General features: G+C 44.6%; 1 long non-coding RNA gene across 1 annotated transcript; it reads left to right on the forward strand.

Annotated features, from left to right (window-relative positions):
* Window positions 1–1217: 1217 nt before the first annotated feature.
* Window positions 1218–14252, forward strand: LOC116592357. The gene is made up of 3 exons (XR_004286462.1): window positions 1218–1364; window positions 13643–13797; window positions 14178–14252. It is a non-coding gene; the product is annotated as an uncharacterized LOC116592357 (long non-coding RNA).
* The last annotated feature ends 8050 nt before the right edge of the window (window positions 14253–22302 follow it).

Here is a 22302-nt window from a genome sequence, read left to right on the forward strand (position 1 = left end):
TTTGTATGTCTTTGCTTTAAATTCTTTATTGTATTAAAAGAAGTATTCATCTGGGGCACCTGGGTGGCTCAGTGGGTTAAAGCCTCTGCTTTCAGCTCAGGTCATGATTCCAGGGTCCTGGGATCAAGCCCCGCATCATGCTCTCTGCTCAGCAGGAGGCCTGCTTCTCTTCCTCTCTCTCTCTCTGCCTACCTCTCTGCCTACTTGTGATCTCTGTCTGCCAAATAAATAAATAAAATCTTTAAAAAAAAAAAAAAAAAGAAGCATTCATCTGTAACAGATTGAAAAGGGAAAAGTGGGGGGCTAAAATCCTTTACAATAGAGTATTCTGCTTTAGAGGGCCAATATGGTACCAGGGAATCCATGGGACCACCAGAGTATGCTTACTCGGAATCTACCATCCTAGTTCTCAGAGAATTCTAGCTCCAAAGGCCCTGAGGCTATGTCAAGGACCCATGCAAGTGTCTTTTCTGGGAGAATACTGCTGAGGGTGACTAGTGTTTTCAGTGAGCAAAGTCCTAGACCCTGAGTGCTTATGAGTATATAGGCAGAGCTAAGATATATAGGCCGTGCATGCTGAAGGCCCCTTACAGTGGGAAGTGGAAAAGAAGGAGACAGTCTAAGGGCTTAGACCCAGCTCATTCAGTGGCATCATGGTCCAGCATGAACTCCACAAGATTCAACATTTAAATACATCATCTTAATCTGGATGATGATATATTCAATGCACAGAAAATGAAACCATCAACAAAACAAAAAAGTAACCTACTGAGTAAGAGAAGATATTTGCAAATGACATATCTGATAAGGGGTTAATATTCAAAATATATAAAGAACTCATACAACTCGACACCAAAAAAATCAAATAATTTGATTAAAAAATGGATAGAGGAACTGAATAGACATTTCTCCAAAGAAGACATACAGATGGCCAACAGACACATGCTCATCATCACTAATCATCAGGGAAATGCAAATCCAAACCACAAAGAAAATATCACATGACACCTGTCAGAATGGCTAGAATTAAAAAGACAAGAAATAACAAGTGTTTGGTGTGGATGTGGAGAAAAAGGAACCCTCACGCACTGTTGGTAGCCATGTAAATTGGTACAGCCACCATGGGAAACAGTTCCTCAGAAAATTAAAAATGGAAAAACTGTAAGATCCAATAATTCAACTACTGGATATTTACCCCAGGAAAATGAAAACCTTAATTTGAAAAGATAGATGCACCTACTCCTATGTTTATTGCAGCATTATTTACAATTGCCAAGAAAGAGAAGCAACCCAAATCAGTGGATGAGTGGATAAAGAAGATGTGGTATACATCTACAATGGAATATTACCCAGCTATAAAAATTGTAAGGGGCTCCTGGGTGGCTCAGTCATTAACCGTTTGCCTTCCGCTCAGGTGGTGATCCCAGGTTCCTGGGATAGAGCCCTACATCAGGCTCCCCGCTCTGCGGGAAGCAGGCTTTTCCCTCTCCCACTCCCCCTGCTTGTGTTCTCTCTCTTGCTGTCTCTCTCTCTGTCAATTAAATAACTAATTTTTTTTTTAAATCTTAAAAAAAAAAAAGATGAGATCGTGTCATTGGTGACAACATGGATGGATCTAGAAGGTATCATGCTAAGTGAAATAAGTGAGTCAGAGAAAGCCATATACCATGTGACTTCACTTATATATGGAGTCTAAAAAACAAAACAAATGAATAAACAAAAAGCAGAATCAGACCTGTAAATATAGAGAACAAACTGGTGGTTGCCAGAGGGGAGGGTCAGGACATGAGCAAAATGGGTGAAGGGAAGTGGGAGACACAGGACAGGCTGCCAGTTCTGGAATAAATATGTCACGGGAGTAAAGGTACAGCATGGGGAATATAGTCAGTGACATTGTGATGGTGGTGTGTGCTGACAGATGGTAGCTGCACTTGGAGTGAGCATCTAGCATAGAGAACTGTGGAATCACTATGTGGTACACCTGAAAGTAATGGAACATTATGTACCAAATCTAAGGTCTGTCTGTCAAGGCAAAATGATCTAATGTATTTATTTAACAGCTGCTACCTTCATTTATAGCTTTCAAAGTTTTAGACATCTGGATTGTGGGCCTCCATTTTGTTCTTTGGTCTGGGCCACACAAGCACTGAGGGAGGACCTATCCAGGATATACATCAAAACCAGAGCCCTGCATCTGACAGTGCAGAGGGGATATTTGAAGTTGAGGGAAAGGCAGGAAACTGTGAACGGGTGAAGTCCTATATTCACAGGCTTGGCCCAGAGTAAGCTCTCAATACCAAGGGAGCAGCTGAATTACATGGGGAGGGAATACCAAGCCAGAACAGCAGACTCTCAGGGGAACCTTGGAAACAAAGTCCAGAGATACAGAAGGGGAGGAGAGAGTGTCCAGCACACCCATAGGGCCTGGCAGGTGGTAAGTAAGTGCTCAGTAAATGTGGATGGATTTGAAAAATATCCCGGAAAGGAGACTGAGAAGGAGCTCTTCACACACTGAATGCAGCAGAAAGGTCGGAGGGGGATGAGAGCTGATTGAATTCAGTCAGGAAATACCTTTAAATCGTTGTTTCAACCCACAGGAAGTGAGCTTGCGAGAGATTAAGGAACAGTGGTATTTCTCTTTTTAGTTGAGTTTAAGAACTCTGGTGGAAGCTCCTCTCTTTAGAAATTATGCAGACAATGAAAGAGATAACATAGTAGCTTGAGGGACTTACGAGGTTGAAAGAAAGTTCTTCTGTGTGGCTGAGAGAAAGAGCAGTGGGGAGGAAAGGATGATTCACGGAGCAAGAATCCCGAGGAAGGATGGGGAGGAGAAGAAATCAAAAGAAAAAGACATAGAGGTCGGTTTTAGAAAAGAAAGATGGGACGCCTGGGTGGCTCACTTGGTTGGGCGGCTGCCTTGGGCTCAGGTCATGATCACAGCGTCCTGGGATCGAGTCCCACATCGGGCTCCTTGCTTGGCAGGGAGCCTGCTTCTCCCTCTGCCTCTGCCTGCCATTCTGTCTGCCTGTGCTCGCTCTCGCTTCTCTATAACAAATAAATAAAATAAAAAATCTTTAAAAAAAAAAAAGAAAAGAAAGAAAAGAACGTTCTGCCTGAGGCGATTGAACGCTGGAGGGATAAGTGATAAGAATATGGAGACCGTTCGAAAGATGAAAAACTGAAGTGCTTGAAGTTTGTGCAGGGGAACTTCAGTTTCCAGAGGAGCAAATAGCACAGCCCACGGGTGGGAAGCATGGTACCTTCTGTGTCGTGGGTGATGCCGTAGGGGGACTCACACATTCTAGCCCCCGAGCTGGCTTACCTTCCTATATGACATATGATCCCCAGGCCAGATTTAACCTAGGGTGACCTGAGAACCAGGAATGGTTTCCATGTTCGTTTGTTTGTTTTTACTGTGGTAAATTATATCAAACATATTATTTACCATTTTAAAGTATGCAATTGAGGGGCGTTAAGTACATTCACAAAGGACGGCCGTAAGCTTATTTATCATGGACGTTACCTGTCTTTGAGGTGGTGTGGATGGGCCTGTAGAAAAGGAGGGGGAATGTTCTAGACCCGGAGGTAATTATTCAGAATTCTAATCTCGGTTAATTCTGTGTGTATGCTGAGGAAGTCACTTCATTGAGAGCTGCTCCCCTTTCTTCCAGCCAGCATTACGCTCTTGAAAAAACAAAGTGCTCAAATTAGAATGCTTGCTTTATTGTTATGTGTGCGTGCTCTTTCTATTCCCACATAGCCGTGCAGGTGAGTAACCGTGACATCACCACACACACACACACACACACACACACACACTCCTTATACGAACTCTGCTATAGGAATGCACATGATGTTCAGAACTCTGCTTTTTTTTTTCCCCCTATATGATTAATCTCTCTATTATTAGAGATTTTCTTCCTGATTTGAACATACTGGTCCTATTAAGAGACTATTTCTTAACATCGCTATCCCCTTGTCTCCTCTCCCCTAAAAAGGAAATTTTTCCAGTCTTACTCCATGTGAGAGACGTTGGGAATAGGGAAATGATGGAGAAATGAAGAAACCGATTTAAAATAGAATAAAGGGGAAAACAGCACCCACTTCCTCTCAGCTGGCCAGATGACTCCTGAAATCAGAACAGATGAAACAAGACCCAGAAAACTGGAAGTAGTCCTAAGAGAGAGGTCGGGAGGGAAAATAAGAGGTCTGTCAGCTCTTGCTGAGGTGAGAAGGGGGTTTTCTCTCGCAGTCCATACCCAGGAGACCAGGTCACTTGGACCCCCTTTATTGTAGGTCGAGAGCAGCTTTGGTCCCAGCCGGCTTGTGACAGGCAACATCAGATATCTGAGAAATAATCAGCTGCTTGCCCTTCGTTTTCTGCCGACAATTAGACAATTGTGGGTGCAATTATTTGCGTGTAACAACAGATAATTATGGCTAAAGAACTACCTGCCTTGTGAAAGGGAGCTAGATAGAAGTGGGGCCCCTTTAATGAGTTAGTGTTTAAAATCCAAGCACGGATATAATTTGATTAGTGGAAAGACACCCCTGGCTGCTTTGAAATGACATTTTTATTTTTATTTTATTTATTTATTTTTTAAAAATATTTTATTTATTTATTTGACAGAGAGAGAGAGATCACAAGTAGGCAGAGAGGCAGGCAGAGAGAAGAGGAAGCAGGCTCACTGCTGAGCAGAGAGCCTGATGTAAGGCTCAATCCCAGGACCCCGGGATCATGACCTGAGCTGAAAGCAGAGACTTTAACCCACTGAGCCAACCAGGCGCCCCTGAAATGACATTTTTATATTTTAACACGTGCTTTCCCTAGCCCACCTGCGGGCCTCACTGCAGCATCGTTGGCATAGTACAATCCTAATTAAACTCTGCGTGAGACAGGACACCTCACAGCCAGACCGACCATGGATCCCAGCAGACCACAGGGGTTCTCAACAGCCAACACACAAAAGGCACAGATAAATGGCCCAAACGCCGGCATCTTGCTAGAAATGTAAAGACATCCAGCCACCAAAGGGCATCCAGCGTGGGGCCGGACACATGGAAGGGGCACATGGAAGGGACATGTCAAATGTTTCGTGACTCGAGGCTCCCTTCGGCCCCCACAGCATAGACAGCACGCCCTTACTTTAGCCGCTCGTGCTCTGTGTTTGTCCCTCTCCGTCAGCGTCTTGCGAGCTACGGTGGGGACAGACTCGTGCTATTTTCATCTTTTAGTTTCCTCAGCTTATTTCTGTCCCTGGTGACAGAAAGCAAACTCACACTAGCTTTGGTCCAATAAAATGAAACAAAATGAGTGGCCAGCGGAGGCCAAGGGCTCCTGGCAGGGCTCTGTTTCCTTGCTTGCAGCCTCCTCCAGTAAACGAGCCTCCTCCCCCTCCTGCGGGTGGCCGTGCTTCCTGTACCAGCTACTGGGTCTTTGCTCAGCCTGCAGAGGCTTGAGGCTGGGCCTACCATTTACCTAGAAAGGTAACTTTCTGACTGCTGTCAGTCTCGGTTTCTTTCTCTGTAAATGAGGGAAATAAAAGCAATACCTACCGGGACGCCTGGGTGGCTCAGTGGGTTAAGCCGCTGCCTTCGGCTCAGGTCATGATCTCGGGGTCCTGGGATCGAGACCTGCATCGGGCTCTCTGCTCAGCAGGGAGCCTGCTTCCCTCTTCCCTCTATCTCCCTCTCTGCCTGACTCTCCATCTGCTTGTGATATCTCTCTGTCAAATAAATAAATAAAATCTTAAAAAAAAAAAAAAAAAGCAATACCTACCGTATTAGATTATCGTAAAGATGACGTGAGCTAATAGATGAAAGGCCGTCACACAGAATGGCCCCATCCATGGAACCTGGGTTAGTGTTTGTTGTGTCTTTAATGGAGGAGGCAGGAGATAGGTATGACCACAGACAATTCTGGGCTTATTAAACACCCTACCTTAGTGACCCCCAAAGAAAGAGGGAACAGTTCTCTCTCCACATCCATCTAAGCAACCTGGGGGAAGGACTCTGATTAACCAAGTCTTGAGGGTTTACTGGATCTCAGGCACCATCGTAAGTAATTCTTCACAGAATCTCCATGAATTTTCACCACAATATGGGTGGTGAAATTTCTCATTTCACAGATGAGTGAACCGAGTCTTCCAGACATTTAGTGGAGAGTGTGCAGAGAAGGGCCACCTTTTTCCGTAAAGAGCTGGATAGGAGATATTTCAGGCCCAGCAGGCCATCTGGTCCCCATCACGGCTACTCGACTGTGTCGGAGCGTGAAAGCAGCAGCAGACAATATGTAAACAAACGGACATGGTTGTACTCAAATAATACTTGTCATCAGAATTCGAATTTTATAATATCCATGTGTCAGGAAATACTATTCTTCTTTTGATATTTTCCCCCCCAATGATTTAAAAATATAAAAACCATTCTGAGCTCAAGGGCCGTACAAAAATAGGCAGCAGGCTGGATTTGGCCCTTGAGCTGTTGTTTGCTGACTGACGAGTCACTCGCTCAAAGAGGCACAGCTAAAAATGGCGGACCCTGGCCTTGGGCCCAGGCAGCGTGACTCTGGAGTCCCCACACTTACCCACATCAGCCTCTCATTGTGTAAAAATGTATTATTGTTGAAGAATTGAGTCAATGAGACTGGAAGGAAACGCTTCAGACTTTGAAATAAGCAGAAGAGACTACTGGACAGGCTCTCACTGGAATGTCAGAACCTCTAAGGATGTGGCTCGGCCATTTCATGCTCTCTCTCTCTCTGATCAAGCTGATAACTCTGTAAATAATTCCTGACTATAGATGTGCTGGTAAATTCTGTCTGGTGGAGGACCAACCCTCTTCCCACCATGAAAAGTCAGTTTTGTATCCACGAGTAAATTCTTTTCAATATTTCTCATCTCTAGGGGTGCCTGGGTGGCTCAGTTAAGAGCCTGCCTTTGGCTCAGGTCATGATCTCAGGGTCCTGGGATTGAGCCTCATATCGGGGCTCAGCAGGGAGACTGATTCTCCCTCTCCTTCTGCCTCTTCCCTCTCGCCCCCACTTGTGCTCTCTCTCTCTCTCTCAAGCACTCTCTCTCTCAAATCTCTCTTTAAAATCTTTAAAAAATAAATTTCTCATCTCTAAATATGTCTGTTCTTTGGCTTCTCCTTTGAGCTGGTTGTTACATCTGCTTGGTTCCCTCAGTAAGTCATGAGTTAAAATGAAATCTTTAACCCGTATTTATTTGCCATCTGAATGAGAGTCAAGATTTTACCTTTTTAAAAAATTATCCTTTAGCAGCTTGGGCGGCCCTCCAGGAGGTGCCCAATAGATTCACCTGACAGTCAGGTAAGCACCGCTCACAGAAATGGTGCATCTCCCATGCAGTGTAAATCCAGGCACACCTTTTCTTGAGTTCTAAAGGTAAACAGAAAGTGGCAATAGAACTCTGCGTGATTCCTAGTTTTCTAATTTTAATTTGATCTCTATTCATTTTGTGTTTTGATTTGTTTACAGCCAATAAATTTTTCCCCAGTGGTGACAGCATGACTGGGAATTTAGTTTATGGCCTGATTATGTATTGATTTTGTAAAGGGATTATAGGATTATCGAGATCTATTCTCTGTTAGGTGGTTTGTTAGTCCTTTTTACGCTTGTCCATTTGACTACTTTCTTCTAAATCAGAGACAGAAAGAGATTTGAAGATGCTAGGCTGCTGGTTGTGAAGATAAGATCAGGGGGCCACAAGCCACAGAGTGCAGGTGGCCTCTAGAAACTGGACAGGGCAACGAAACACATCCTCTCCTAGAGCTTCCAGAAGGAATGCAACCTCTGGTTTTACTCATAAGATCCTTTTCAGACTTCTCAACTTTAAAACCATAAGATCATAAATTTATGTGATTTTAAGCCACAAAATTTGTGATAATTTGTTACAGCAACAATAGGACTCCAATACAGACTCTTTAAGAATATATCCTTCTTGGGCTGCCTGGGTGGCTGTTGGTTAAGTGTCTGCCTTTGGCTCAGGTCTTGATCCCGGGATCCCGGGATTCAGTCCCACATTGGGATCCTTGCTCAGCGGGAAGCCTGCTTCTCCCTCTGCTTGCTGTTTCCTTGCTTGTGCTCTCTTTCCATCGCTCACTCGGACAAGTAAATAAATAAATCTTTTTTTTAAAAGCACCTGGATGGCTCAGATGGTTAAGCATCTGCCTTCAGCTCAGGTCATGATCCAAGGGTCCTGGGACTGAGTCCCGCATCAGGCTCCCTGCTCAGTGGGGAACCTGCTTCTCCCTCTCTCCCTTCACTGCTCCCCTTGCTTGTGCTCTTTCACTCTCTCTCTCTTTCTCTCTCTCAAATAAATAAATAAAATCTTAAAAAAAAAAAAAAAAGAACATATCCTCCTTTCTCAAGGTATAATTAGGGAAATCTATTCCAACTGAGGCCTACAAGGTCATTTTTGAGAACGATGCTCATTTAATCGGGTATTGCAAGCATTTTTAAGGAAAAGGAAAGACAATAAGGAAAAATGTAAGGCTTTGAAATAAGACAGCACTGGATATTCTTTCAGCAAAACGCTGGAACCACCAGAAACTCTCTGGCTCAATAGGGACATGCCCTGTGTTTTAACTAAGCTATTTTACAACTCTGTTGGTCCAGAGAGACATGCAAAGAAATTCTATCCAGTGACGGAACAACAAAAGCCAGGTCTACATCTATTTGCAAATTCATTTTGATATTCCTGATCTAGAAATACGTCTGCTTGTTGGATTCTTCTATGAATCACTCGTAACATCCGCCTGATTCCTTCAGTAAATGATGAGTTAAATAGGATCTTTCATATATATTCATTCCATATCTGGAAGTTATAATTTAATCTCTTTCTTTCTTTTTTTAAAAAAGATTTTATTGGGGTGCCTGGTGGCTCAGTGGGTTAAAGCCTCTGCCTTCGGCTCAGGTCATGATCCCAGGGTCTGGGGATCCAGCCACACATCGGGCTCTCTGCTCAGTGGGGAGCCTGCTTCCCCCTCTCTGCCTACTTGTGATCTCTGTCTGTCAAATAAATAAATAAAATCTTTAAAAAAAAATTATTTCCTTATTTGGAGAAAAAGTGAGAGAATGAGCAAGGAAAGTAGCAGAGGCAGAGGGAGAAGCAGATTCCTGGCTGAGCAGGGAGCCTGACATGGGACTCAATCCTAGGACCCTGGGATCATGACCGGAGCCAAGGGCAGATGCCTAACCGACTGAGCAACCCAGGCGTCCCATGATTTTACTCTTTTGAAAATTATCCTTTTCTAAGATTCTGCTGTTGTTAATATTCTTATATATGTTCCTTTAGGGAAACTCCGTATTTTGTGCAGTCCATTTTATGGGCAGGTAACTCTAATTATTAAAAACATACTTCATCTATTAACTCAAAATTAGCATCCCTCTAATTTCACTTATTTGTCCTAGGAGTGAAATAAGATAATCCTAAAGATTTGTATTTGTACTTTTATTTTTTAAAAGATTTTTTTCTATGTATGTGAGTAAGAGAGAGCGCATGAACAGGGGGAGGGGCAGAGGGAGACGCAGTCACCCCGCTGAGCAGGGAGAGCAACGACGGATTTGGTCCCAGGACCCTGGGATCATGACCTGAGCCACAGGCAGATGCTTGCCAACTGACCCACCCAGGCACCCAGATATGCCCTTTTAGAATATTTAAAGATATGTGTCTATCTGGGCTCTGAGGCCCATTTCTCTACCCAGACTTTCTCACTCCCCTGTCCTTTCTTTCCTGACCAAGTCACTTAATTCATTTTCTTCCTCCTGGCTGTCATCCCTCTAGTCATTCAAAAAGTAATTTTTCTGCCAAAAAGACTGCAGAATTAGGAAAAGACTTTCTATACTACCCTCCTCCAACAACATATGTATATGCACACACTCATTCACACACTCTTAAAAGAATTCTAGCCAGGAATGCCAGGGTGACTCAGTCTATTAAGTATCTGCCTTTGACTCAGGTCATGATCCCAGGGTACTGGGATCAAGTCCCACATCCGGCTCCTTGCTCAGCAGGAAGCCTGCTTCTACCTCTGTCCCTTCCCCTGCTCATGCTCTCTTTCACCTTCTCTCTCTCTGACAAATAAATAAAATCTTAAAAAAAAAAAGTTCTAGCCACTACAAGGACAATGATAAAACAGCAAAATTCAGGACATATTAGAAATACAAGTCATGGGTGCCTGGATGGCTCAGTCGCTTAAGGATCCAACTCTTGATTTCAGCCCAGATCATGATCTCAGGGTTGTGAGATTTAGCCCCGGGACAGGCTCCAAGCTCAGCGTAGAGTGTGCTTGAGATTCTCTCTCTCTCTCCTTCTCCCTGTGCCATACACTTGTTCTCTGTCTCTGTCTCTCTCTCTCTCTCAAATAAATATATATACATATATATTTTTAAAAAGGGAAAAAGTACAAGTCGTATGTCCTACTCAGTCCCACCATTTCTGGCCCATTGCACACACTCCCAGTTTTCCTAGTCCTTGTCCTGCCAATCAGTTAGTCCCCACCTAGTGTGTTTGGCCAGGCTAATCACAGAGATTGTCGTCCAAGGGAGTCTATGGTCACAGTGACCTTGGTCTATTGAAATACTTTGTTCTGGGGTGCCTGGATGGCTCACTTGGTTTAGCATTTGACTTCAGCTCAGGTCACGATCCTGGAGTTGCATGATCCTGGAGTCCCACAACCAGCTTTCTTCTCAGTGGGGAGTCTCTGTCTGCTTCTCCCTCTGCCATTCACCCTGTTCATTCTTTTTTTCTCTCTTTCTCTCAAGTAAAATCGAAGGAAGGAAGGAGAGGAGAGGAGGGAGGAAGAAAGAAAGGGAGGAAGAAAGAAATGCTTTGTTTTACCAGGATCGGCCTCCAAATATGGAGCACCCCAGGAGAAGAAGTTCTTATTTCTTAGCCCCTATCCTCAAATGCATTCTGTGAGTTTCACGCTATCCTGAATAGTTACTTCCTTGGGTTTACCTAGAATTTTCTGGTTCTTTCTCTGGTCTACTGCAGTGGTTTTCAAAGTGTGGTCCCCGGACCAGCAGTATTGACATCACCTGGAAGCTTCTTGGAAATCAAAATTCTCAAGCCTACCCCCAACCTACTGCATCAGAAACTCTGGGGGTGAAGTCCAGCAACCTGTGTTTTAACAATCTCTCCAGATAATTCTAATGCAAGTTCAAGTATGAGAACCACCCACCAACAGCTTCTTTACCAGGAGGCAGAGGTCTGATTCTGCTCCATCATCCACTTGGGAGCTAGTATCCTGGGACTCTGGCTGCATGTCAGAAGCCGCACTATGAGGCCTGTTTCCCTCCTCTGCTTCTCCAGGCTATCTTTTCCGGTTTTTTTCTATTGATAAGCCTTGTCCTGACTGGACCGCCCACCAGGTTCCTCTTTCTGGCATGAGGATGAACTCAACTTTGGCACAGAAAGCAGAGCTGATGCACACACACCCCAAACAGAAGGAAGTCGTTCCTGACCCAGTGCTCCAGCTCAGCACGTCCCCAAAGACATCCTCTCCCAACTCTGGCCCTTGTGGTATTGTCAGATAATAAGAAATATATATTTGGTCTTCCTCCCTAGTTCCTGGCACAGAACTCCCTAAACCCCAGCAATTTCCTAAGTCCTAAGAGGAGAAAGGAACAACTTCTGTTATAATATGTAGTTTCTGTCCCCGGTTTCTGAAATAGCTCTGGAGTGTGAAATGTGAAAGGAGCATCTTTTATGATTTATAATAAGCCCCTTCCTACCACAAATGAATTTATGTTAATAAGGTGACTTTTGAAAAGGATGGGGACTGGTCTCCAGAGGAAGATGTGATTAGAGGGTCGGCCATGTGACTAGAGGGTTAGAACTCTTAGTCCTACCTTCACACGGCCAACTCCAAGGAGAGGAGAAGGGGAGAAGTGATTATGGCCAATGATGTAATCAATCATGCCCACCTAATGAAACCTCCAAAAAGTCCTAACTGAGGGGGTTCGGACACGTAGGGGAGCACATCCACCTGATGGGAGGGTGGCATGCCTGGAGAGGGCTTGCAAGCTCCGAGCTCCGTGCATACCTCGCCCTATGAATCTCTTCTATCTGGTTGTTCCTAAGTAGTATCCTTTATAATAAACTGGCATATGTAAATGTTTCCCTGAATTCTGTGAGCCGTTCTAGCAAATTATCAAACTTCAGGAGAGTCATAGGAACCTCTGATTTGGAGCCAAGTCAGACAGAGTTGTGGGTAACCTGGAGACCCACTACTTGGGTTTGGCATCTGAAGGGAGGGTAGTCTTGGATGCCTGGGTGGCTCAGTCTGTTAAGTGTCTGCCTTCAGTTCAGGTCATGATCCCAGGGTCCTGGGATCGAGTCCTACATGGGGCCCCCTGCTCCCACTACTTGTGAGCTCTCTCTCACTCGCAAATAAATACACAAGATATTTTTTTTAAATGAAGGGCAGGCAGTCTTGTGGAACTAAATTCTTCTTCTTTTTTTTTTAAAGATTTTATTTATTTATTTGACAGACAGAGATCACAAGTAGGCAGAGAGGCAGGCAGAGAGAGAGAGAGGAGGAAGCAGGCTCCCTGCAGAGCAGAGAGCCCGATGTGGGGCTCGATCCCAGGACCCTGGGATCATGACCTAAGCCGAAGGCAGAGGCTTTAACCCACTGAGCCACCCAGGCGCCCCTGGAACTAAATTCTTAATCTGTGGGGTCTGACACTGTCTCAAGGCAGATAGTGGTTGAATTGAATTATAGGATACCCAGTTGGTGTCAGCAGAGAATTGGAGAATAGATGGGTGTGAGAAACCTGCAATTTGCTGTCTCAAGTACTGTGAGGAGAGAGGGAAAGTACTGTGAGGAGAAAGGGGTGACTGGGCAGCTCATCCCTCCTTTCCCACTTCAACCCTACAAAATAGGAGAAATCCTCCAGAACTATCCTTTTAGACTCCCTGACAAAAATACAAGACTCATTATGCATTTCTGTGTTAACTGGTTTCCTTACAATATGCATAGATTTTGTTTATGTCAGGAAGGGGAGGAGCTGATTTTATTTTAAAAAGCAAAACAAAAAAGTTGAGGCAATGATCCCAGTATTGCAAGAAAGAAAGGCGTCTGTGGGTGTGTGCGTGTGCGCCCATGCGTGCAAGACAGTGGTGGTGATCATTGCCGGTGATAGGATTATAGGTGATTTTAATGGTTTACTTGCCTTCTCATCACTTTCTGACTCTTTCCAAAAATCAGTGAAGCCAGATACATCATGCATAACATCCTCATATTCCTTCTTATTTCATGATACCTCAATGATCCATCACAATGTAAAGAAATCATGAGTTTCTCACCATCTTTAAGTCAAATAGACTTCTCTGAGGTCCAGCAGCACAACAAATAATCTTCAAAACACTTATCAGAGCCCCACAGATGAAAGCCTATGGAGCCAAGGATCTGGACCCAAATGGAGGCCCTGCAGCTGTATTCCCAGGACACTGAACAGTGCCTGACCCACAGACGGTGCTGAGTAAGTGGACATAGCACTCAGCAGCCTGTTTCCCAGAAGCTATCCTCTATTACACTGTACATGGATTTTTCTCTCCTTTTGGTCCAATTCAGTTGGCTTCTAAAGAAGGAAACCTCCCTCTCTGTTTACCAGGCAGGACTTAACACAGACGAATGCCTCATTCTTGAAGAAAGTGGTGGAAACTATATACACTTCATGGTCAGACAGACCAGGCACCAAATCTCAGCCTCCCGAGAACAACCAAAGTCAGCTCATCAAGGAAATTCTGCATACATTTGTGTACAAAGGTACCTGGAGTGGAGGAGCTTACCATCCAGCTGGGTACCTCCCAGGGGTTCTGTTTTCTCCTCTGTCAAATGGGGCCAGTAATTACTAGGCAGGGTTGCTCAGAGCCTTAAATCAAACAGTGCACAGAAGATGCCTGGGTGGTTGGCAGACAGCTATTTTTATTCTTATTGCTGTTGAATTTAAAGACAAATGACTACCCTCTAATGTTTTCTGAACTCTAATTGAAATCAACAAATACTGTCTGAGTCCCTATTTTATATCAGGTTCTGCACTGGGTATGGACGTTCTGGATTAGGAAGGGGGAGGGTATAAATCTGTTACTGTGTTCTTAAAATCATCACCTATAGCTTTACGAAAGCAATCGTATTTTCCTTGGCAGTATCAGCCCGGAGATGTGGAGTCAAAGATACAGGGGCGCCTGGGCGGCTCAGTTGGTTAAGCATCTGCCTTTGGCTCAGGTCATGATCCCAGGGTCCTGGGATTGAGCCCCGAATTGGGCTCCCTGCTCAGCAGGGGAGTCTACTTCTCCCTCTCCCCCTCCCCCTGCTTGTGCTCTCTCCCTCTCTTTCAAATAAATAAATAAATAATCTCTTCTCAAAAAGAAAACCTTTTTCTGACACTCGTTACAGTGGTGAGGAAGGCTATATGTAAGACTATTACAATGGAGGTATAGTAATAAGTGAGAGATTCAGCTCAACTCCACATACAGCAGAGACATCTGGGGACTTATCGACCATGAGCCGAGTGAGGGGTCAGTGGATGGAAAATTGCTAAGAGGAGACATGAAGGGTGGGATTTACCTGGATTCTTGCTCCAGCTGGGCTGAGTGACTGGGTGGGGCAAAGCCGGGGCTGGGGCCAAGGTTGAGGCCTCATCAAAAAGTCTCAGGAAAGGGGTGCCTGGGCAGCTCAGTCAGCTAAGCATCTGATTCTTGGTCTCAGCTCAGGTCTTAATCTCAGAGTTGTGAGTTCAAGCCCCATGCTGGTCTCCATTCTGGACTGCACAATGGGCCTGGAGCCTACTTTAAGAAAACAAAAAAAGAAAAAAATGGCTAAGAGAAGCTTCACTAATTTTTGGTCAAGGAGAGACTCTTTATCATGATGTTGCTTGTTTTAAAATGTGGCTTTTGGAACTGAACAATGTAGCATAGACCAATGCAGGGCCTAGAGGAACTATGTCCTTTCTTGAGTGGATGTTAAATTTTCCTACTGTCCACGGTTGACATTAGATTGCTGTGTAGCCATAGAACCCCATTCTGTGCCTGGCTTAGAATTAAGATCTCAGGCAAGGAGATTATTGGGTACTTTCTCACAAGAACCCTTCTCTTTCTGATCTATCCATCATCTTACTACTCAATTATTTTTCTCAAATATAGACCTGAGCAACCTCTGATTGTCCACTGAGTAAATCTAGCACCTCAGCATGGCACATAAGCCAGCACAACGAGATTGGTTAGTTTGAGGGAATCCCCCAAATCTGAGAATCCCAGGTCTAATTCAAACCATCTGTGCTGAAGCAGAGTACTGGGGGGGGGGGGGGGGGGTGGGGAGGGAGGGATTCTCCAGAGAAATAGGACCAGTACCATAGACAGATAGCTAGATTGATCTAAAGAGGAGATTTATTATAAGAACTCATTCATGAGGTGATGGAGACCAGTAGTCCCATCATCTGCCATTGGCAAGCTGGAGGACCAGGAAAGCTGGTGATCTAATTTAGCCTCATCCAAAACCCTGTGAATTAGAGAGTTAATGGCGTAAGTTCCCAGCTGAGTCTAAAAGCCAAGAACCAGGAGCTCCCATGTCCAAGAGCAGAAGATGGACGGACATCTCAGTTCAAGCAGAAAAAGCTAATTCATCCTCTCTCCACCTTTTTTTTTGTTCTATTAGGACCCTCCATGGGTTGGAGGACTCCCACATTGGGGAGGGTCATCTGCTTTACTAAGTTCACCTTTTCAAATGCTAGCCTCTTCTGAAAACACCCTCACAGACACCTCCTAGAAACTATGTTTTACCAGCTATCTCGATATCCCTTCAGCCCCATCAAACTGACACATAAAATTAACCATCACAGGAGGGGTGGCCTTGAGGTGACTTGAGGGAGTAGCAGTGGGCTTCTATCCAAGACCCCAGAGAAATCAGGGCACAGACACCAAGAGCCATGTTGTGGAGGGTTGTTGAGACCAAAACCAGTCAAGCGAGTCCTGAGGTGATCAGGAGTGCTGGGTAAAGGCAAGTTAAACACTAACTCATGGTGAAGGACGTTTCAAGGAATGGGGGTGGGGGGAAGTGAGGGGGGGGTGGGAGGATGGGGGTGGGGGGAGGGCAATGAATACATCCATCCAGGCAGGTAGGGGATAGGTGAGGGGTTCTGGAGATGCAGTGGAGCTCCTACAGCGGCTCCCCCTCATTTTAGAAGCATGAGTCTGTGTGCACAGGACAGGCTTCATCACAGGTCCTGTCATCGTTTTGACAGAATGGGACATTTTGAGTCTTTAAGACAGAAAACTGGAAATTAGAACAGGGCAAATAAGGTCTTATCTCACGTGTCACCTCTGATGGGCCACTGGCTATGGGCATCCTGGGTTGAGAAGGATTCTGAAGATGTGCTTATTTTTAAGAGGATAAAGAATAAGAAACAAGGGACAGAAAAATAGAAAACAAATAAGGATCAAAAATACAAGTCCAAAGCCCAGTGTTGGCTTAGCATTTGAGGATTGGCTGACTGGGTATACAGTAGTCTCCCCCTTATCTGTGGGGGATACGTTCCAAGACCCCCAGTGTATGCCTGAGACTGTGGATAGTACCAAACCTTATATATACCATTTTTCCCTTTACATCCGTACCTATGATGATAAAGTTTATGAACTAGGCACAGTGAGAGAATAATAAAAAGTAAAAATAAAATAGAACAAATATAATATTACACTGTCATAAAGGTTATGTGAATGTGGTCTCTTTCTCAAAATATCTGATTGCACCGCATTCAGTCTTCTTGAGCTGATGTGATAAGGTAAGAAGCCCGCAGGATGACAGGAGGTGAGGTGAATGACAAAAGAGTGTTAAGCTACTGTTGACCTTCTGAACTCACATCAGAGTAGGATCTACTACTTCAGGACGTGGGTAACCGAAACTGAGAAGTGAAACATGGATGGTGGGGTTGGCGGGGTGGATTTCTGCACTATGTTTCTGGTCAAGCAAAACATTCACAGGGACGCAAAAATGATCCAAGTCTCAGTCTGCCGACGTGACACCTGAGCCGGAGTGGCTCCATCTTGGGCCTGGAAATTCATTTCAACAGACTGGACAGCAGTGCCACCTTCCCTGTTCCACACTACGGCGCTCGGCAGCCCGGTGACCCTGGCCTCACAAGCATGTGTCGTCGTGGGACGGAGTGCTTCACCATCGAACGCTGCTTCTGTGAGCTACCTCAAGCCTACAGTGGATGTGGCCTCTGACAGATGCTGAGGAGAGCCTGTGAGGGGCCCGAGAGTTGGCTGCCGCAGCCCCAAAGACAGCTTGAGAACCAGGGCCTTGGTAGCCACTTCATCCCCTGTTACACTAACAGCTCTGTTTTCCCTTTAAAAAGGGATTTTCCTGTTTTCTTATTTCATCTTACTGGCCAGTCACTCGACCGGTGGAGTACACTCGGTGAAAATAGAAAAGAAAAGAAAAAAAAGTAATATTTTGACTGTTAGAAGGAAAGGATAAAAAATGAACTCAAGAAGTCTTAGAAAATGAGACAAGAAACCATGATCTTACTAAATCATCCAACACATGTCAAAGTGTGTCCTAAAAGACATTTTTGTTTTCCTTTTTGAATCGTGGCCAACGTCTGTCGTTTGGTTTTGACAGACAGCTCGGAGACTGGAACAGGGTGGCAGAGGGGGGATTGGTGAAGTCACACTCCCAGGGCAAAACGCAGGGGTTTTTTGCGGGGTGCGAGGTGGTTTTTGTTTTTTGTTTTTAGTCTTTAAAAACCAAGGAAGAGAGAGAAGGACAATGAGAGTGACAATGTCACTCCCCTCACATACATAGCTTTTTTTTTTTTTTAATTACACATTTGGCAAATATATTGCCTTGGCTCAAGGCAGTGATGTTTGCCTCAAAACTGCTTTAATGCAGGGCCTTAAAGAAACAATGGATGGTCAGAGCCCTGGCTAAAAAGGATGAAAGAACCTTCCGGATGGCAGGAGCGCCTTCCCTTGGCCTCATTCTGCTCCAGCCTCCTGTGAGGTGGCCTTGTCCAGGCCTCCTCCATTCTTTCCTTTGTTCCACTTCAAGCATCTTTAAAACCCCGTGTCTGGGTCCTTTAGGCCAGAAGAAGGTGAGGGGAAAGCCTTGCAGCAGCAGCAGCAGGGATCGGGGATTGCGCTGAGCTGTTACCTCCTCAGCCACTGGGAAGGAGGGACTGTTATTTTTAATGCAGGAGGAACCTAATTGCCCAAGTGAATGGGGCCCTCCTGGGTGGTGCCATAAAACTCCGTGAGTCACACAACCAAAAACTGAAAAAACATCCCGAGATCCATGAATAGGAGAGCATTTTTTCAGAAACAGGGGTACATTGTTGCTTTTGGTTCCAGATTCCTGAATATGGGTTTCATGCTATAGAAATCTGAGCTGGTGGCAAAAGGAGCAAAAAAATGAAATGTGTTGAGCCCCTTGGTTCACAATCAGCATTTTCTTGTTGAACAAGGAGCAGGGGTTTATTTCTCCTCCGCAAGGCAGCTGCACTGACGCTTTAAGCAGCTGGCTCTAAGGTCAGCGATCAACTTGACATTGATAATTTCACAAGTGAAGTTAAACTCTTTGGGGCTTGCACAAAGACACTGGCCAGAAAGGGAGTGCTCCTGAGGACAGCCATGGAGAAGAGCCAGCCCCCCTCAGCCTACAGAGGAGAAGGTGTAAACTAAAACAGAAAAAGACAAAGAATCAAATTTTAAATTACTAATTACCTATTTCATGCTGTGGCCAAGACACCTATCTGTTGAACATTTTCCCCCAGAGCCCAGGCAGGCTCTGGATTTGGGGCACTAGGAATGACTAGATCAGGAGGATTACTAAAGGTGTGGAAATCAAAACGTCTGCCCCAAACTGTCTCCTTGTACTTTAGGAGCTATCGATTTCCCAAGCTCACCTGGGGAATAAACATTTTAAAAAGGGCAGGGAAGAGAAATCGCTTGCCTTTAATTCCATCATTAAACAAGCCCACCAGCAACGAGGTACTTGAAGAAAGTGGGGAGGCGGCCCTGAGGCTTCAAATGGAGTCTAGTTTAGACTTGCTTAAGAAAGTTAATTTTGGTGGCTCCCTTGGCTTAGCATCTGCCTTCAGCTCAGGTCATGATCACCGGGTTCGGGGGATTGAGCCCCACATCAGGCTCCCTGCTCAGCGGGGGCGCTGCTTCTCCCTCTCCCTCTGCCTTTCCACCCTGCTTGTGTTCTTTCTCTTTCTCTCTTCTAAATCAATTAATTTTGGGGGGGAAGTTAATTTAAGAACAAGAAAAATGGGAAAATATAGGTTCCATGGCTTTGAGTTCCACCAAAGAAAAACAAGCCAAAAAAAAAAAAAAAAAAAAGAAAGAATGTATGGTACCATTGTTATCTAAACCATACAGAATTCTGAGAGTTCATGGAGGAAGCCGGGAATCACAGCTGTTTCCATGGGGCCAAATGGACAGCAACACATAGTGTTTCCCAGATCCAGTTTGGAAAAGAAAAGAATGAGGAGACCTCAGAGTCACGGTCACAGGTGCAGATTCTGCTAACAACAGCAGTAATAGCAACCCACAAATTCTTTCCTCCCATGTGGCCTTTGAACTTGCTCTTCCTTCTACCCCATATATGCCCATTTTCGCAGAGCTGGCTACATCTAACCATTACCCCTCCATGAGCTTTCCCCGGCCACCAGTCACTCTCCACCATATCACTTTGCATTAATGCACTCATGGTTTTTCCCAGCACCCGAATTTATGATAATAAATACATGTGACACACAACTTCCAAATGATAATAAAATACGCAATACTTTTCATTGCAAATTCCGTATTGTTGATCAGATCTCACAGAATGCCTTTGAGCTGTTTTGCCCAACTCTTGTATCTGTAACCAAACTATGGTTGCACTTGAACCATGATTTGACCAAAAGAGTTGCATCCAATCTGTTCTTTCCTAATAAAAGTATTGTCATTAAATCTGATATATCAGCTCTTAAGTGATTTCTCACCCTCATACCAATGAGATTTGCTAAATTGGCACCCCTTTTAGCTTCAGCATTAATGGTTGCAACAACACTAGCCACTATTTCAGATTTTCATGTAATTGCAAGGATTGGAACATTGTTTATTAATAGCTTGCAAAATTCCTAAAAATGTAATGATCCACTCTTGAGGGGTGGGACAGTGGTCAGCACAAGCTCTGTACCTCTCCAGCTTGGATGGTAGTAAGTTCTATGAGAGAATGAGGGGCACCTGGCAAATATCAAATCCACACAGATCCTTTCTTAACATAAAACATACTAGTTTCTTCGCTTTGATTCTCTTGAATCTTTCTATATGAGCTTTTTAATCTTCCTGGGTTGGAGAGACTAGCGAGGGTGGATCATCCCAACTATGGTTGCCGAGCTACAAAGAATGGCAATTACCACCTTCGTTATTAGCAGATTCTCATAATCAGGGATTTTTTTTTTTAAGATTTTATTTATTTACCTGACAGAGATCACAAGTAGGCAGAGAGGGAGGCAGAGAGAGAGGGGGAAGCAGGCTCCCCGCTGAGCAGAGAGCCCAATGTGGGGCTTGATCCGAGGACCCTGAGACCATGACCCAAGCCAAAGGCAGAGGCTCTAACCCACTGAGCCACGCAGGCGCCCTCATAATCGGAGATTTTGGTCGGATGTGAGACTTGGAGCTGCAGATATCCCAACCAATTTTTCCCACTGTCAGACAGTCTTTTTATAGTCACGGATTGTGACTATACACGGATTGTGTCACGGATTTCAAAATGTTGAAAGGCTTCTTGTCTCCTGACTCACACTGTTTAATTCTGCCTCCTCACAAAGTCTGCAATTGCTACCCAGGCTGGTCATGTGATTGGAAGTGGCATTTCTTTCACTCTTAGGACATGTAATTTGCTAGAGCTGCCATGACAAAGCACCACAAACTGGGTCACTGAAACAACAGAAACTTATTGTCCTCCAGGTCTGGAGGCTAGAAGTCTAAAATCAAGGTGTCGGCAGGGTTGGTTCCTTCCAACGGAGAATTTGGCCCACGCCTCTCTCTGATGATGGTTTGGTTTGCTGGCAATTCCTTGGCTTGTGGACCATCATCCTGGTCTCTACCTTCAATGTTCACATTGTATTCTCCTCGAGTGTTTGTTGATGTCCAAATTTCTCCTTTTAATAGGACGTCAGGCACATTGAAGGAAGAGTTCTCCCTGCTCCATCCAGGATGACCTCATCTTAACTACATCTGCAGTAACTATTTCCAAGTTCAAATACTGAGTTGCTGGGGGTTAAGACTTCAACATCCGAACTAGAGAAGGACACAGACCAATCCAATAGTGGATTTGTGTGTGTGTGTGTGTGTGTGTGTGTGCGCGCGCGCGCGTGCACATGTGCATGTGTGTGTGCTGTCTAACTCTAAAGACCTTTGAGGGGCACCTGGGTGGCTCAGTCACTGAGCATCTGCCTCCCGCTCAGGTCATAAGCCCGGGGTCCTGGGTTCGGGCTCCATGCTCAGCAGGAAGTCTGCTTCTCCCTCTCCCATTTCCCCTGCTTGTATTCCCTCTCTTGCTATCTCTTTGTCAAGTAAATGAAGAAAACTCTTAAAAAAATAATAAGTAATAAATAAGTGAATAAATACCTAAATAAAGACCTTTGAGCTAGATGGGATCCTAACACAAATAAATGTATTTTCTGTGTAATAATTAAATATTTTTAAACTTTATGGGATCTCCCATTCTTCCTTAGCTTTAAGACCTCACAACTCTTCGAGACACTTAAAGATATCTCACACAGCTCTGTCTTTCTTGTGGCCAAGAACTCAAGAGATCATTTTCCTGACAACCTCGTTTGAATCAACAGGGTGCAAAGCTGTATAACAGGCTATAAATGTACGTTATATCCTTGAAAATCCACTCTGAAACCTTTATTCTGTTACTCCCATAATCTCTCTGGAAATCCAACAAACACAGTTCAGTGATTACTTGCTGTTAATCAATTCTAAAATGAGCATCTTCCCTCAAATTAAAAAAAATGAGTATATTTGACACAATGTTACATTAGTTTCAGGTGTACAACTTAGTTATTTGACAAGTTTCTACATCATGTCGTGCTCACCACAAGCGTAGCGACCATCTGTCCCATTACATCACTGTTACAATATCACTGACTGTATTCCTTATGCTGTGCCTTTTATTCCTGTGACTTACACATTCCGTAACTGGAAGCCGGTATCTCCCCGTCTCCTTCAGCCATTCTGCCCATCCCCCACCCTCCCTCCCCCTCTTCTCTCT

The sequence above is a fragment of the Mustela erminea genome, chromosome 6, assembly GCF_009829155.1.
Source record: "Mustela erminea isolate mMusErm1 chromosome 6, mMusErm1.Pri, whole genome shotgun sequence".
NCBI classification, from domain to species: Eukaryota; Metazoa; Chordata; class Mammalia; order Carnivora; family Mustelidae; genus Mustela; species Mustela erminea.